The 16,047-nt window shown below is 44.2% G+C and overlaps 1 long non-coding RNA gene across 1 annotated transcript in view; it reads right to left on the bottom strand.

Annotated features, from left to right (window-relative positions):
- Positions 1–6,069: 6,069 nt before the first annotated feature.
- LOC140427956 (uncharacterized) overlaps positions 6,070–16,047 on the bottom strand; it is a 273,707-nt gene continuing 263,729 nt past the window's right edge. Inside the window, exons 6-7 of the long non-coding RNA XR_011948671.1 lie at positions 7,670–7,794; positions 6,070–7,484 (exon numbers count right to left, since the gene is read on the bottom strand). This is a non-coding gene — a long non-coding RNA (uncharacterized lncRNA). The remainder of the gene's footprint in view (positions 7,485–7,669; positions 7,795–16,047) is intronic.

Here is a 16,047-nt window from a genome sequence, read left to right as displayed (position 1 = left end):
GGGATTCTTACAGCGTAGCAGGGATAGGGGGGGGGCTGGCACTACCGAGCCTAAGTGAGTATTATTGGGCCGCTAATATTTCAATGGTGAGTAAGTGGATGGGAGAGGAGGAGGGAGCGGCGTGGACAGAGTGATCTCAAAGACATGGGTGGGGGATGGTAAGGTGTCAGATATATATAGGGAAATGAGGGACGAAGGGGAGACTATGGTAGATGAACTAAAAGGGAAATGGGAAGAAGAGCTGGGGGAGGAGATCGAGGAGGGGCTGTGGGCAGATGCCCTAAGCAGGGTAAACTCGTCGTCCTCGTGTGCCAGGCTAAGCCTGATTCAGTTTAAGGTATTACACAGGGCGCATATGACTGGAGCACGGCTCAGTAAATTTTTTGGGGTGGAGGATAGGTGTGCGAGGTGCTCGAGAAGCCCAGCGAATCATACCCATATGTTTTGGTCATGCCCGGCACTACAGGGGTTTTGGATGGGGGTGACAAAGGTGCTTTCAAAAGTAGTGGGGGTCCGGGTCGAACCAAGCTGGGGGTTGGCTATATTTGGGGTTGCACAAGAGCCGGGAGTGCAGGAGGCGAGAGAGGCCGATGTTTTGGCCTTTGCGTCCCTAGTAGCCCGGCGCAGGATATTGTTAATGTGGAAAGAAGCCAAGCCCCCGGGGGTGGAGACCTGGATAAATGACATGGCAGGGTTTATAAAGCTAGAGCGGATTAAGTTCGTTCTAAGGGGGTCGGCTCAAGGGTTCACCAGGCGGTGGCAACCGTTCGTCGAATACCTCGCAGAAAGATAGATGGAATGGGAAAAAGAAGGCAGCAGCAGCAGCCCAGGATCGGGGGGGGGGGGGGGGGGGAGGAGGAACCAGAAGGACTCTCAGGGTTGTTAATATATACTGTATAATATGTATAGGTCGTTGCGACAGATAATTATATATTGGACTGTTAAATTATATTTTTGGAGAGTGTTACTTGTGATAAGGCAGTTGCCAATTAGGGTTAGTTTTCATTTTTGTTATTTATTATTTATTCATTTTTTGTTTATAAAATAGGTCATTGTTATTTGTGTTGTTATAATATTGTGTAAAGGATGCACAATGTACTGTGTTGGTTGACCAAAAATTTTCAATAAAATATTTATTAAAAAAAAGAGGAATTAACCAAGGTTGAAGAATAGGCCCTACCTTCAGACCTACCCCAATTCCACATCTCTCCGAACATGGATCACCCACATTGGGACCCCCCCCCCCCCCCCCCCCCCCAACAGCATCCTCAAAGGAGGTGCCACCGCCTGTGGAGCAATAGGATAATGGCCATGACATCAGGCTTGGCCTAGCTCAGCATGACCACAAGAGTAGAGAAATAAAAGAACTGGTCCCTTGGACGACCATGGCTCTCCTATCCATACACCTCCCTCCTCCCACAAGATTAGGCCCGAGCAAAACATGGCTCATAAAGAAATCATCCCGAGAGGGGCCACTCCACCTGACTCACCAACTACCACAAAAAAAGAGGATATTGAAATCGACCTTGCTCACAAACATTCTGACAGTGGAAGAACAGTAAAAGAGTGAGACACAATTGAGGAGAATTTACCGCACCTCCCAAAGGGAGATCAACAAACCTCTGTCCTCAACACAGTAAAAAAACACTCCACCTGGGCCCGAAGAAGAATAAGCTTAGCCAAAAAGAAAAAGATTAGATCTGACTATGGGGACATCCTTTGAACATAGCAGCGATAGAATTAACCTTACTAACCACACCCTCAGCCCGCTCCGTCTCTGCTCATTTCCCCCCAAAGGATATAATAGGATAAAGAAACTGCACAAATCCCACATTCAATATTCAGTTTAACATTAGAAAACCGTATTAATTTAGGATAATTAACGATGCAGGACATCATCCCCAAAGAACCTACAGGGCAGCCAGTTCTCAAATTCGGCTGGGAACCTCTCCACCCTCTCACCAGAGACACCAGGCTCAGCAGGGCTCCTCACCGATTCCCCCTCATCCCAAGCCGAATCCCTTAGGATGGATAATAGGTCATGAAACAGGACCTCAACCATGCGGAGGCAGGCTTCCATCAACGCTGACGTCCTCGCTGTCACAAGAACCTCCTTGTGTGCTGCCATTGCTTCCATAAAGACACCTCTCAACTCCTGAAACTGGGATTTGACTTCCCGCATTACAGAGCCAAACCATTCAGATGGATTAACTTCATCCATTGGTGAAAACCGCACCGTCAGGGTGGGAATCCTCCCTAAAGTAGCTGTGCCACCAAACTCAGTACCCAGCCCCAACTCCTTCCACCAGCATATATCAGTGAGGACTAAAGCCTTTCAACTTGCCTCTGTAAAGGTGAAACATTGACCAACAACTCTTGGTACATTGCACTAACCATGCAGACCAAGAAAAGACAAAAGTAAGATGTTTTATCAAGGATAAACATGAAGATTGAAAAATGAGCAAAAGCAGAGCTGGTGAAAATGCTGCTGCTCCCCCTCTCACATTACGTGATTCCCAGAGAGATAGTAATGGTGTGATTCAATTGCCTCGTCACACCCAACATCATGTCAGAATGAGGCCATTGAATTGCAAGAGGCCTCTTGCAAGATTTGTAACGCTAAAAACATCTCGTGAGATTTAGGCTAATTTAAATATGCCTTCGCGGGATTCTCCCAGCGCCCGGGACCTAACGGCTGTGCCCGTGAGGCCTTGCCAGGGTGCTGTTTAGTGCTGGCCCACACAAGTAGGGACCGGTCCTAATGGCACCAGGGGGGACTTCCAGACTATTGCAGCCTCCCGGTGGCTGGGAACACGGCAGGATGGCACCGTGACGATCCCTCTGCCACACAGGTACCTTGGCACTGGCAGCCTGGCACTGTAAGGGTGGCCCTGCCAGACTGGCTGGCACTGCCAGGGATTGGGCCCAGGGGGGGCGTTATCAGGTGGTGGGGGGGGGGGGGGGGGGGGGGGGGAGGAGGGAGGGTGTGTTCCCACCGCCTCCCCAAGGTTGGGAGGAGGGGGAATGGTCAAAAACAGGTGAGATCTGAAAAGGGGTGGGGGGAAAGACTGGAGCAACCTTCCAAAATGGCGTTTTGATCTGTGAGGAATCAAAGGACAATGTGCCGTTGAATAGAACATAGAACATAGAACATAGAACATAGAACAATACAGCGCAGTACAGGCCCTTCGGCCCACGATGTTGCACCGAAACAAAAGCCATCTAACCTACACTATGCCAGGTGTTTCTCAGCACTGCAGCGGACGAGAAACACCTGGCTAAATGCCCCCAAACTGGACATAGAATGTTTCCGGTTGAATGTTTCAGGGCCTAGGTAGGGTGCTCTTTCCAAGGGTCGGTGCAGACTCAATGTGCCGAATGGCCTCCTTCTGTACTGTAGGGATCCTATGATTCTATGACTATGGAAGAAAGAGCTGGAAAGGAAAATTAGGCTGGATGACTCTTTTTCAGCTGGCATAAACATGATCAGCTGAATGATCTCATTCTGTGACATTAATCGTTTTATGTTTCTGTCTCTGCCATGATATTAGTCAGAATGAGTGGGCGCTCTAGTTTGCAATCTGACTGGTTTCACACAGTTGCTGGCACCCATAGATCATGCAGGAGTATTCATCAACCACATGGACTGGTGCACAGCTGGTATGCAGCACAAAAGGATCTTTTTGCAGGTGTGCACAAGATTTCCAAACAGCTGCCATAGTGTTGCTGCCCTGCAGTCCACCTTCCCTAACATCTTCACACCTGTAAGCAAAGTTACTGCCTGGTTTCTCAGAGACAAGGGATACTCACTTAAAATATGGCTGATGCCACCTCTCAGATACCCAAGGAACAATAGCTTCAATAGGACCAGTCAAGGACAGGGATGGGAAATTGTGTGTGGAGTCTGAAGAGATAGGCGAGATACTAAATGAATATTTTTCGTCAGTATTCACTCAGGAAAAAGATAATGTTGTGGAGGAGAATGCTGAGCCCCAGGCTAATAGAATAGATGGCATTGAGGTACGTAGGGAAGAGGTGTTGGCAATTCTGGACAGGCTGAAAATAGATAAGTCCCCGGGACCTGATGGGATTTATCCTAGGATTCTATGGGAGGCCAGGGAAGAGATTGCTGGACCTTTGGCTTTGATTTTTATGTCATCATTGGCTACAGGAATAGTGCCAGAGGACTGGAGGACAGCAAATGTGGTCCCTTTGTTCAAAAAGGGGAGCAGAGACAACCCCGGCAACTATAGACCGGTGAGCCTCACGTCTGTAGTGGTAAAGTCTTGGAGGGGATTATAAGAGACAAGATTTATAATCATCGAGATAGGAATAATATGATCAGGGATAGTCAGCATGGCTTTGTGAAGGGTAGGTCATGCCTCACAAACGTTATTGAGTTCTTTGAGAAGGTGACTGAACAGGTAGACGAGGGTAGAGCAGTTGATGTGGTGTATATGGATTTCAGCAAAGCGTTTGATAAGGTTCCCCACGGTAGGCTATTGCAAAAAATACGGAGGCTGGGGATTGAGGGTGATTTAGAGATGTGGATCAGAAATTGGCTAGCTGAAAGAAGACAGAGGGTGGTGGTTGATGGGAAATGTTCAGAATGGAGTACAGTCACAAGTGGAGTACCACAAGGATCTGTTCTGGGGCCGTTGCTGTTTGTCATTTTTATCAATGACCTAGAGGAAGGCGCAGAAGGGTGGGTGAGTAAATTTGCAGACGATACTAAAGTCGGTGGTGTTGTTGATAGTGTGGAAGGATGTAGCAGGTTACAGAGGGATATAGATAAGCTGCAGAGCTGGGCTGAGAGGTGGCAAATGGAGTTTAATGTAGAGAAGTGTGAGGTGATTCACTTTGGAAGGAATAACAGGAATGCGGAATATTTGGCTAATGGTAAAGTTCTTGAAAGTGTGGATGAGCAGAAGGATCTAGGTGTCCATGTACATAGATCCCTGAAAGTTGCCACCCAGGTTGATAGGGTTGTGAAGAAGGCCTATGGAGTGTTGGCCTTTATTGGTAGAGGGATTGAGTTCCGGAGTCGGGAGGTCATGTTGCAGCTGTACAGAACTCTGGTAAGGCCGCATTTGGAGTATTGCGTACAGTTCTGGTCACCGCATTATAGGAAGGACGTGGAGGCTTTGGAGCGGGTGCAGAGAAGATTTACCAGGATGTTGCCTGGTATGGAGGGAAAATCTTATGAGGAAAGGCTGATGGACTTGAGGTTGTTTTCGTTGGAGAGAAGAAGGTTAAGAGGAGACTTAATAGAGGCATACAAAATGATCAGGGGGTTGGATAGGGTGGACAGTGAGAGCCTTCTCCCGAGGATGGATATGGCTGGCACGAGGGGACATAACTTTAAACTGAGGGGTAATAGATATAGGACAGAGGTCAGAGGTAGGTTCTTTACGCAAAGAGTAGTGAGGCCGTGGAATGCCCTACCTGCTACAGTAGTGAACTCGCCAACATTGAGGGCATTTAAAAGTTTATTGGATAAACATATGGATGATAATGGCATAGTGTAGGTTAGATGGCTTTTGATTCGGTGCAACATCGTGGACCGAAGGGCCTGTACTGCGCTGTATTGTTCTATGTTCTATGTTCTATGTTCAATGCCATATCACTCCCAGATGTGTCATGGAACAAAACATCTTCATACTGAAGATACATTTTAGGTGCCTGGACTGATCTGGACGTATACAGCAATCATTGAATCACCCAGCAGCAAGGTTTGGTTTTGTAGGAAAGTGAAGGAAAGGAGCCTCTTTGGAGGATTTTAGGAGGAGCAAAATAGAAAAAAGAAAGCGATGTGGGCAATATACCGCCAGCTGTGTATGTTGCTGCCTGGCTTGCCCAAGGTACCTTGGTATTGCAAGGTTCATTTAGGTTCCAGCTCATAACCATAGGCAAAAGCCACTTGGCACAGGTACTTCCCCAATCCCAATGCCACGAACACAAAAAGCTCCTGCAAACACCTAAACATCTCTTTTGCCCAGTCAATAACAAACAATAGAAAACACCAGTCGACAGCAAACCAAGAATGGGCCAGATGGGTGGTGTTGCAAATAAAAACAATTTATGTGCTTCAAGTCAAGAGCAGAAATGTTACAGGATAACAATGTCTAAGACATCCATGTACATACCCTTGTAATAATAATCTTTATTGTCACAGGTAGGCTTACATTAACACTGCAATGAAGTTACTTTGAAAAGCCCCTAGTCGCCACATTCCGGCATTTGTTCGGGTACACAGAGGGAGAATTCAGAATGTCCAAATTACCTAACAGCACGTCCTTCAGGACTTGTGGGAGGAAACCGGAGCTCCCAGAGGAAACCCATGCAGACACAGGGAGAACGTGCAGACTCCGCACAGTCAGTGACAAGACAAGGCAAGAATTGAACCTGGATGCTGGAGCTGTGAAGCAACAGTGCCAATCACTTTGTTACTAATACACATCTTCATTCACCCTTTTCCTCGTGCATCTGCATTATGAAACTTCTGTGGCTTGAGTGCAGATAGAGGCAGGCTGCTCAGATCCCTGCACTTACTGCTGAAATACTCATGGCTGATGTCCTCTTTGTTTTGGAGTCTATGGCAACCAAAGACTGCTCCACCTGGACCTGTGCAAAGGCAGACTCGGCCATCAGGACACGAACAGCATCTTGGACTCTGAGGGGGAAGCCACAGATAAAGAGGGGAAGCACTTTTAGTGGAGTTACTATGTCCATGTCCACTTTTACCATCATTCCATTCATGGCCCAGCCAAACTTCCTTAATACCGCTATGCTAGAGAACACTTTGCTGCAGAAGAGTGGAGTGATAAAAGAACATGGCGAGGATATTGGCCATCCTATTTAACTTGGTATTCAGAGTCTCCAAGTTCTTGTTCAAGGCTTGCGTGCACTTGTTTGATTGTCAATATTTGATGCTTCATGCATCTAGTCTCTTTATCCATGGAAAAAAACATCAACACATTCACCTATGACAGAAACCCACTCATGTTGAGGTGGATTTATCTAATCTCTCTGCAATAATTGACAGTGTGGTTTCAATGCCTATTAGTACATCACATGTTGTCTGCTGATGGTCAATGTTTAATTTTTTCATTCATGGCCTCCTGGATACAGGATCTGTGACAGCTGATCAGAGCTTGGAATGTCCTGCAGCATTCTAGGTGGATTCTGCACTGCTGTCCTGACTCCATCTTTGAAGTATGAGTCAGTGGGTGAGAACCCAACTACCTCTCCAACTGGTCATACAAAGGGTTAATATCTGAGCTGGATGATTAAACTGCTTCCAATACTGTGTTTAGAGCATGGCACAATGTTAGGGCTCTGCACCTCTTCAACACCTCCAAACAAGCCTTCTTGGTTTCTGCTGCAGGTTTTCTCTTTCCATTGCTGGAAACGGTATGGTCCTCCTACTCTTCATAGCTCCCAAACACATGGGAAAGAAGGCATCATTGAATCTAGGGTACAACCTGTGCATGAAAAGCAGAATATTTTAGAAAAGATGTGAAACTTGTAAAGGTTGAGGTTTTTGGGTATATTTGTGTAAGGAACAGAAATTAGGGTTACAGGAAGCAATTGGGAAGGCAAATGGGTTGTTGGCCTTATTGCAAAGAGATGGCGTACAAAAATGTACAATGCTTTGGTGAAACCACACCTGGAATACTCTGCGCAGTTTTGGTCTCGATATTTAAGGAAGGATATATTTGCTTTGGAGGCAGTACAGCAAATGTTTGCTGGATTGGTCCCAGGCATGAAAGGGTTATCCTTTTGTTATGATCCCTGTGGGGAAACCAGAAATCAAAATAACTAAATTTACTGAATTAAGAAATTATAAACAAGATTCCACTTTTTGTAACTTTTCCTTTACACAAATCAGAACCAATGCAAATGACACATGAATTAACAAAGATATGAGACTTTAAATAGGAAAGCAAATTTCACTTCAGATACTTGATACGATAAAGTTATGCAACTGCAAGCACTCACATTACTCTTGGCACTAACGTGGCACTACAAAGCTACACAGACCCATAATATTCTGTTCTTCCTTCACACAGGGTAAGTCAGAAGTCCTATAAAGTTTTCTAATGCATTCTTCTATTGCATTTTTCTCAGGTAGGAAACATGTTTTCTAATGCCTTCTTCTATTATATTGCATTCTTCCTCAATGTTAGTCATTCTTTGCAATTTGCTATAATTTACAAATTTACATATATAAAGGCGAACAACATCAACAACCTATTTACATAGACTTCATTGTGATGAAACATCTCAAGGTGTGTCACAGGACCATTATGAAAAAATGTATTACACCAATCCACATAAGGAAATATTAAGAAGATGACCAAAAGCTTGGTCAAGGAGGTTGATTTTAAGAATTGTCTTAAAGGAAGAAAACAAGGTAGAAAGATGGAAAGGTGTAGGGAGGAAATTCCAGAACTTGGGACTGAGACGACTGAAGCCACTGCCACCAATGGTGGAGCAATTGTGATTGGGGATGCACAAGCGGCCAGAATTATAGGAACACAGATATCTCAGAACATAGATATCTCTGAGGTTTATATGGTTGGAGGAGATTACAGAGTTATGGAGGAGCAAGGCCATGGAGGGATTCAAAAACAATGAAAATTTTAAAATCAAGGTGCTGGGCGGCACAGTGGCACAGTGGTTCGCAATGTTGCTACACAGCTCCAGGGTCCCAGGTTCGATTCCCGGGTTGGGTCATTGTCTGTACGGAGTCTGCACGTTCTCCCTATATCTGTATGGGTTTCCTCCAAGTGCTCCGGTTTCCTCCCACAGTCCAAAGATGTGCAGGTTAGGTGGATTGGCCATGTTAAATTGCCCTTAGTGTCCAAAAAGGTTAGGTGGGGTTACTAGGTTCCGGGGATAGGGGGGAGGTGTGGTCTTAAGTGGGCTGCTCTTTCCAAGGGCCAGTGCAGACTTGATGGGCCGAATGGCTTCCTTCTGTACTGTAAATTCTAAGATTCTAGAATTCTATGATAATATAGGTCAGCAAGCATAGGGGTGATAGGATAACAAAACGTAAGTTAAGACATGTGCAGCAGAGTTTTGAAAACAAACCAATTAATCTCTAGGTCTTCTCGAGAAGAGCATGCACCAGTTTCATAACTCCACACAAATGTCAACATCAAAGTGGCCGTGCAATATCCAGAAATTCACCCATTATCTATGAAGAAAGAGTGCTTTCAGGAATTACATCACCTTCTTTGTGTATCTCAAACTTCCAGAGATATTTATACCTTTGAAATGTAATTTTCAATGTTAGGAAAACAAAGGTAGCTTTAAGGGAATTATATTTGTGTTGGTAAACACTAGAAATAAGGTGTAGTTTTCAGTGAGTTTAATTTAATGTTTCTGTGCCTGGAAGAGTAAAACCTACAGTTAGATTCATGCTGAACAAAGGTGTTTGTATGTGTGGGGGTTGATTTTATTTACAGCTGTGATTCTATTGTGCTTAGAGAAGGCTACAGCATGGAGAATAAATAAACCAACAGTGGTTGCTTAGCAACGAGGTCCTTGTGAGGTAGAAAGATTTTAAGTTTTAGTTTCAGCTGAATTTGTGGGAAATTGGAGATGTGTAATGAGAGAGAAGGTAGCTCTCAACTCTGCTAGAAGCAGTTGGGCTAGAAGGCCAAGGAGGGGACATCTCTCTCAGCTTTGCTAGGAGAAAATCCATACAATGGAGTAATGGTTAAGAAAACAAGTGCACAGACCTGAGAGCAGCTACATAAAGAAACTAGAGAAATGACGAGAATTTTCCAAAAAGTCTGAGGTTAAAGGTACTAGAACAGAGCACTGTTCAGTAATGACAGACAAAAAGAGATGAAGGCCAAGATGCCAGAAAGATATCTGATGGATTTTCAGATTTGCGAGATTTCACTACAGCCTGTGGAACACGAGTTGAAATAATGATAGAAATCAGTGGCTGGATCTCAGGCATTGAGTAAAAGCTCAGACAAAGGAAACCTAAAAGAGGGTGGTGTAAAATCCTGGACTGGATTCGTTGTTACAAGTGGAGCGGACACTTGGGTTGAAAGAGTAATTTGTAAAACATGGAGTGGATTTCAGAATGCAAACTGCTAAGGGAAAGCGTTATTATGAGAGAAGAATTTAAAGCATGATTTTGGGAGTGGAGTTTGAAAACTCTCACATGACAATCTGGGGGGATACTGAGGAGACATTCACAAACATTCACTTGGGGTTCAGGCTGGAGAATGTATTTACCCACAGTCATCCTTTGTGTGCTTAAAAGGGACTTTGTGTTAATGAGACCATTGTAGATTAACATGTACTTTGTAGCCCGTGTTGATCCTAAAGTCTGTGAACAATTGTTAAACTAATGGAGGGGGGAGAGGGGCGGGAGGTGGTGGTAAAAATTGCATTGTGTCATAATACTATTTTTTTCATGTTAAATAAATGTTATTTTTCTTGTTGTTAAAACAAATTAGCGGTCTTGTGACTCTGTTCCTCCACTTTTTCGAAAAAGTAAAAGTTATGTTTTTTTGAGCCAGTGTTCCATTCTGAAATCCTCCTGTCCAGTTATACCATCAACTGGCATTGCAACATTTTGGATATTCACTAGTTGTAGCAAAGTTCAATTTTACCATAATTTGATCAGGCTGAAAAAGAACAATATACACATGCGTGCTGCTCAACTTTTGCATGTAAATCAAGAACCAACAAAACATATCAAAACATTAACCTTTACCATTCAATCAAAAACAACACATTTAAATCCTGTTTATGTACCTGGATTGAATTCATGACATCTATCAGTCAATGATTGGTATTGCAATAAGTTGGATTCTCACCTCTTACTCTGGGAGATTCAGAAAGCTTACTTATTTATTCCCTCTAATTTATTCCCCATTTACTCTAATGCCTTTTATGTCGACTTGATTTTACTCAGTTAGAAGGATCCATAGTTTCCACGATCAAACAGCAGATCAGTCAGCTGAGAAATAAGGAGATTTCTTCTCTCCTTGAGGTTAGATATGTTTCATAATTGTCCAGTGGAGAATGACTAAAATAATCTTTCTCTGCAGCAAGTGGAATCAAGAGATAGGCAGCCCTTACACTCAAACACAACATCATCTGCCTGGGAAGCAGATACAGTAAACACTAAGCAACCTAACCACAGAGAGGTTAGTTCCTTTGTGGTTGGAATTGAAGCCAGATTTAAGGAAGGAATTTGAGGAAGCCCATGCCAGTGAATGCAAAAAAGAGAAAAAAAGAATCTCATTCTCCAGAAGGGCATCAAAATAAATAAAAGAAATTACCTATGACAGCGTCTGAATAGCTTTCAGTCTGAATTCCAGCAGAGACTGTCATGTCAACTCATCAACCAATCTTGATCCATTTTGACAGCTCTCTACTGAAGCACTTTGTGGGTAATTCTGTATCTTTAAAATGACTTGATGTATTTAAATGTTTTCTCCTTCTACATTACACTGCAGAATTCTACTCCCTTTTTTGTTTTCTTCATTCCACTGTGTGGAATATTCTGCCTTCTGTAGAACCAGTACAATGTTGAATTTCATGAATATGAGAAGATGTACTTTTATGGAATTGATTTACTCTATTGTGGTTGGAATCATACTCTCCCAACCAGTGGAGAATGTTAAAAATGTTGGTGGTAAGGTCTCTGCCCCACTGTCCCAATTGCAATTTTTCTCCCTTGCCCTCATTGGGACTGCCATTGGGGGGGCAGCACGGTAGCATTGTGGATAGCACAATTGCTTCACAGCTCCAGGGTTCCAGGTTCGATTCCGGCTTGGGTCACTGTCTGTGCGGAGTCTGCACATCCTCCCCGTGTGTGCGTGGGTTTCCTCCGGGTGCTCCGGTTTCCTCCCACAGTCCAAAGATGTGCAGGTTAGGTGGATTGGTCATGATAAATTGCCATTAGTGTCCAAAATTGCTCTTAGTGTTGGGTGGGGTTACTGGGTTATGGGGATAGGGTGGAGGTGTGGACCTTGGGTAGGGTGCTCTTTCCAAGAGCCAGTGCAGACTCGATGGGCCGAATGGCCTCCTTCTGCACTGTAAATTCTATGATTTCTTCCTTGTCCAACACATGAAATGATACTACTGTGCAGCAGAATCGGCCCAGTGGATTTTCCCTTTTTCTACCTCAGTTACTGCTGCTTTTTGGACTGGCGCATGGAAGGTGATGGTCGGCACTGGGAAGTGGTATTAAATCTATTTAAGGTATCCATCTATTTCTACTGATGGATCTTTGATCACATGTGCTAACTTCATTAATATGTCCACCACAAACTCTGGAGAAACACCAAAATGGTTGCTAGTAAATTGGTGAAAACAAGTAAATAAAATGTTTTTGGAATAATAGAGTATGGGTATAGCTCATATTGCACTGTGAGTGCTACTTGGCCTAACGAGAGTGCTTTTGGAGTTGGGTGAAAACAGGAGGTTGGGTGAAACGGGGAGAAGATGAAGCTAAAAAGACTGAGTGCTAAAAAGGTCTCAGTTCAGGCAGGAGTGGAACACAGCTGAGCTTCTTAAACACCGAGATGGAGTGCGAGAACTGATTTGGTTCATCTTCCCAGCCAGTGTGAGACACAGCCAGAGTGAGTGTGGATATCAGGAATTTGCAACAAGGTGGAAATTCTGTGCAGTAAGAGTTGATTTTTGCTTCTTCTCCTTGCTTTGTGCTTTTTTAACTCTTCAAGAATGGTCTTGCCCTGCTGCAGCAGTAGAAGCTACAAGGGGGAGAGCTGATTGGTGAGTAGTAGGTGGGTCTTTAATACTTCTATCACTTATAGTTTGAGAAGACTTTTTGTGGTGTAGAGATTGTCAGGTATATATTCGGTAGTGACGAGGACCAGGAAAGAAGGGCCCTAGAGAATTGGACATAATCTGATATCAAGTATCTTCCAAAGGTTTAATTTAAATGGGTAAGTAAGTCATGGCAGGAGAGCTCAAAGCCTTGGTTTGCTCCTCGTGCTCCATGTAGGAAACCGGGCACATTTCCAGTACCCAGGGCTAGCATGTGTGCAGGAAGTGTCTCCAGCTGAATCTCCTGGAAGCCCGGGTTTCAGAGCTGGAGTGGCGGCTGGGGACACTGTGGAGCATCTGTGAGGCAGAGAATATCATGGATAGCACATAGAGAGAGGTGGTCACACCACAGGCTCAGACTCCACAGGTAGGAAGGAAATAGGTGACCATTAGGAAGAGCAAGAGGGCTAGATAGGCAGTGCATGAATCTCCTATGGCCGTTCCCCTACAAAACTGATATACTGCTTTGCACACTGTTGAGGGAATAATCTCTCAAGAAAAAGCAGCAGCAGCCAAATTTGGTGCCGCATCGTTGGCTCTGCTGCACAGGAGAGGAGTAAAAATGTGAGAATGCAGTAGTTGCAGGGAATTCAGTTGTAAGGGGCATAGATAGGTGTTTCTGTGGCCGCAAACAAGACCCCAGGATGGTATGGTATCTTCCTGGTGCTAGGGTCGAAGATATCTCAGAGCGGTTACAGGACATTCCGGAGGGGGAGTGTGAACAGCCAGAGGTTGTGGCACAATTTTCTGCACTACAAACGGCATAATTTAAAAAAGCGATGAAGTCCTAAAAGAGGAGTATAAGGAATCAGGAAGAAAGTTCAGAATTCAGACCTCAAAGGTAGTGATCTCAGGATTACTACCAGTGCTACATGCTAGTTAGAGTTGAAATCGCAGGATATATCGGATGAATAGATGGCTGAAGAGATGGTGCGAGGGGAAAGGGTTTCAGATTCCTGGTGCATTGGGACCGGTTCTGGACCGGTTCCGGTTGTACATCAATACAAACTGGATGGGTTACACCTGAGCAGGACCAGGACTGATGTCCTTGAGGTAGTATTTGCTAGAGTGATTGGGGAGGGGTTAAACTAAAATGCCAGAGGATGTGAACCTATGCAAGGAGTCAGTGAAGAGGGAATCAAGGACAAAAACAAAAGGCAGAAAGGGGAATAAGAAAAGTGACAGGCAGAAAAAACAAGTGTCAAATTCAAATAGTGGGATTAGGACAAGTAATGTCCTAGGGTTTTGTACCTAACACAATAGTAGGGAAGTTGCTGGAGGCAAATATTAAGGATTCCATAGCAGAGCATTTGAAAATCAGTGACATAATCAGACAGCATGGATTTATGAAAGGAAAATCATACTTGACATATTTACTAGAATTTTTTAAAGATGTAACTAGTAGAGTTGACCAGGGAGAACAAGTGGATGTGGTTTATTTAGACTTTCAGAAGGCTATTGACAAGGTCTCACAGAGCAGATTGGTATATAAAGTTAAAGCGCATGGGATTGCGGGTAGTGTCTTGAGATGGATAGAAAGTTGGTTAGGAAGCAAAAAGCTGGAATAAATGAGTCTTATTCTGATTGTCAAGCAGTGACTAGTGGGGTACTGCAGGGATCTGTACTGGGACCCCAACTGTTCACATTATATATCAATGATTTGGACAAGGAAACTAAATGTATTATCTCCAAATTTGCAGAATATACAAAGTTGGGTGGGAGGGTGAGCTCTGAGATGCTTCAGCAGGATTTGGACAGGCTGAGTGAGTGGGCACGTGCATTGCAGATGTAGTATAATGTGGATAAATGTGAGGTTATCCGCTACAGTAGCAAAAATAAGAGGGCAGATTATTATTTGAATGAGAGGTGGATACTCAGCGAGACCTTAGTGTCCTCAGGCATCAGTCGCTAAAAGTTAGCGCGCAGATACAGCAGGCAATAGAGAAGGCAAATGGGGTGTTGGCCTTCATAGCGTGAGGATTTGAGTATAGGAATAGAAATGTTTTACTGCAGTTGTATAGGGCATTCGTGAGACCACACCTGGAGTATTGTGTGCAGTTTTGATGTCCTTATCTGAGGAAGGATGTTCTTGCTGTGGAAGCAATGCAGTGAGAGTTTACCAGGCTGATTCCTGGGATGGCAAGATTGCCATATGCAGAGTTCAGAAGAGTGAGAGGGGATCTCATAGAAACTTACAAAATTCTAACAGGATTAGACAGGGTAGATTCAGAAAGAATGTTCCCAAATGGTGGGGGAATCCAGAACTAGGGGACATAGTTTGAGGATAAGGGCCGTTTAGGATAGGTGAGGAGAATTTATGTTACCAGAGAGTGATGAATCTGTGAATTTGATACCACGGAAATTAGTTGAAGCCAAAACATTGTGTAATTTCAAGAAGTAATTAGATATAGTTCTTGGAGCTAAAGGGATCAAGGAATATGGGGGGATGGTGGGATCAGGGTATTGAACTTGATGATCAGCCATGATCATAATGAATGCCAGAGCAGGCTCGAAGGACCGAATGGCCGCCTCCTACTTCTATTTTCTATGTTTCTATGTGCCTTAATGTGCAAAGCAGTCACAATAAAGCGGATGAATTAATTGTGCAAATAAACGTAAACAGGTATGATATACCAGGGACGGGAATTCAACTTCTTTTTTTCAATAAATATTTTTATTCTCCTTTTTCACATTTTCTTCAAATTTTACATCCCACCAACAAACAGTAAACGGTAACGAATACAATGTCAATCCTCTTATTAACAACAACGATCCCATCCTCCCACCACCCCCCAAACAACGGCCCGCCTAACAATATAAGCATCAAATTTTTAAAAACCTCCCAAGAAAAAAAAAGACAAAAGAAAAAGGAATCAGGAATCGCCCATGGTCACTATTAACATATATAGTCCACCCCCCCCCCAACTCCACCCCCCACTTAATATTCAAAATCATCCAATCGCCAAATGTGTACTGTGAATGACACCCATGAATTGTAGACCCCCCCCCCCAACAAACACACACATTCCCCTTCACTTTCTCTTGTAAACTCCTCCCCCAGCATTGGTTCCTTCCCCCAACTTTTCACCCCGGCTAGACTCATCGAAACCTGTTCTACCAGGCTCCGATGTCCGCAGCCCCTCCCCCCATCTCACTCCCGTTCGCTGGCCGGCTTAAACCAGCCAGCGTGGAGGCCCCTGCCCGGGTCTCCTTCTCCCC

The sequence above is a fragment of the Scyliorhinus torazame genome, chromosome 8 (assembly GCF_047496885.1).
Source record: "Scyliorhinus torazame isolate Kashiwa2021f chromosome 8, sScyTor2.1, whole genome shotgun sequence".
Classification (NCBI taxonomy): Eukaryota; Metazoa; Chordata; class Chondrichthyes; order Carcharhiniformes; family Scyliorhinidae; genus Scyliorhinus; species Scyliorhinus torazame.
Note: the sequence above shows the minus strand (reverse complement) of the source record. Positions and strands in the feature narration are given on the sequence as shown.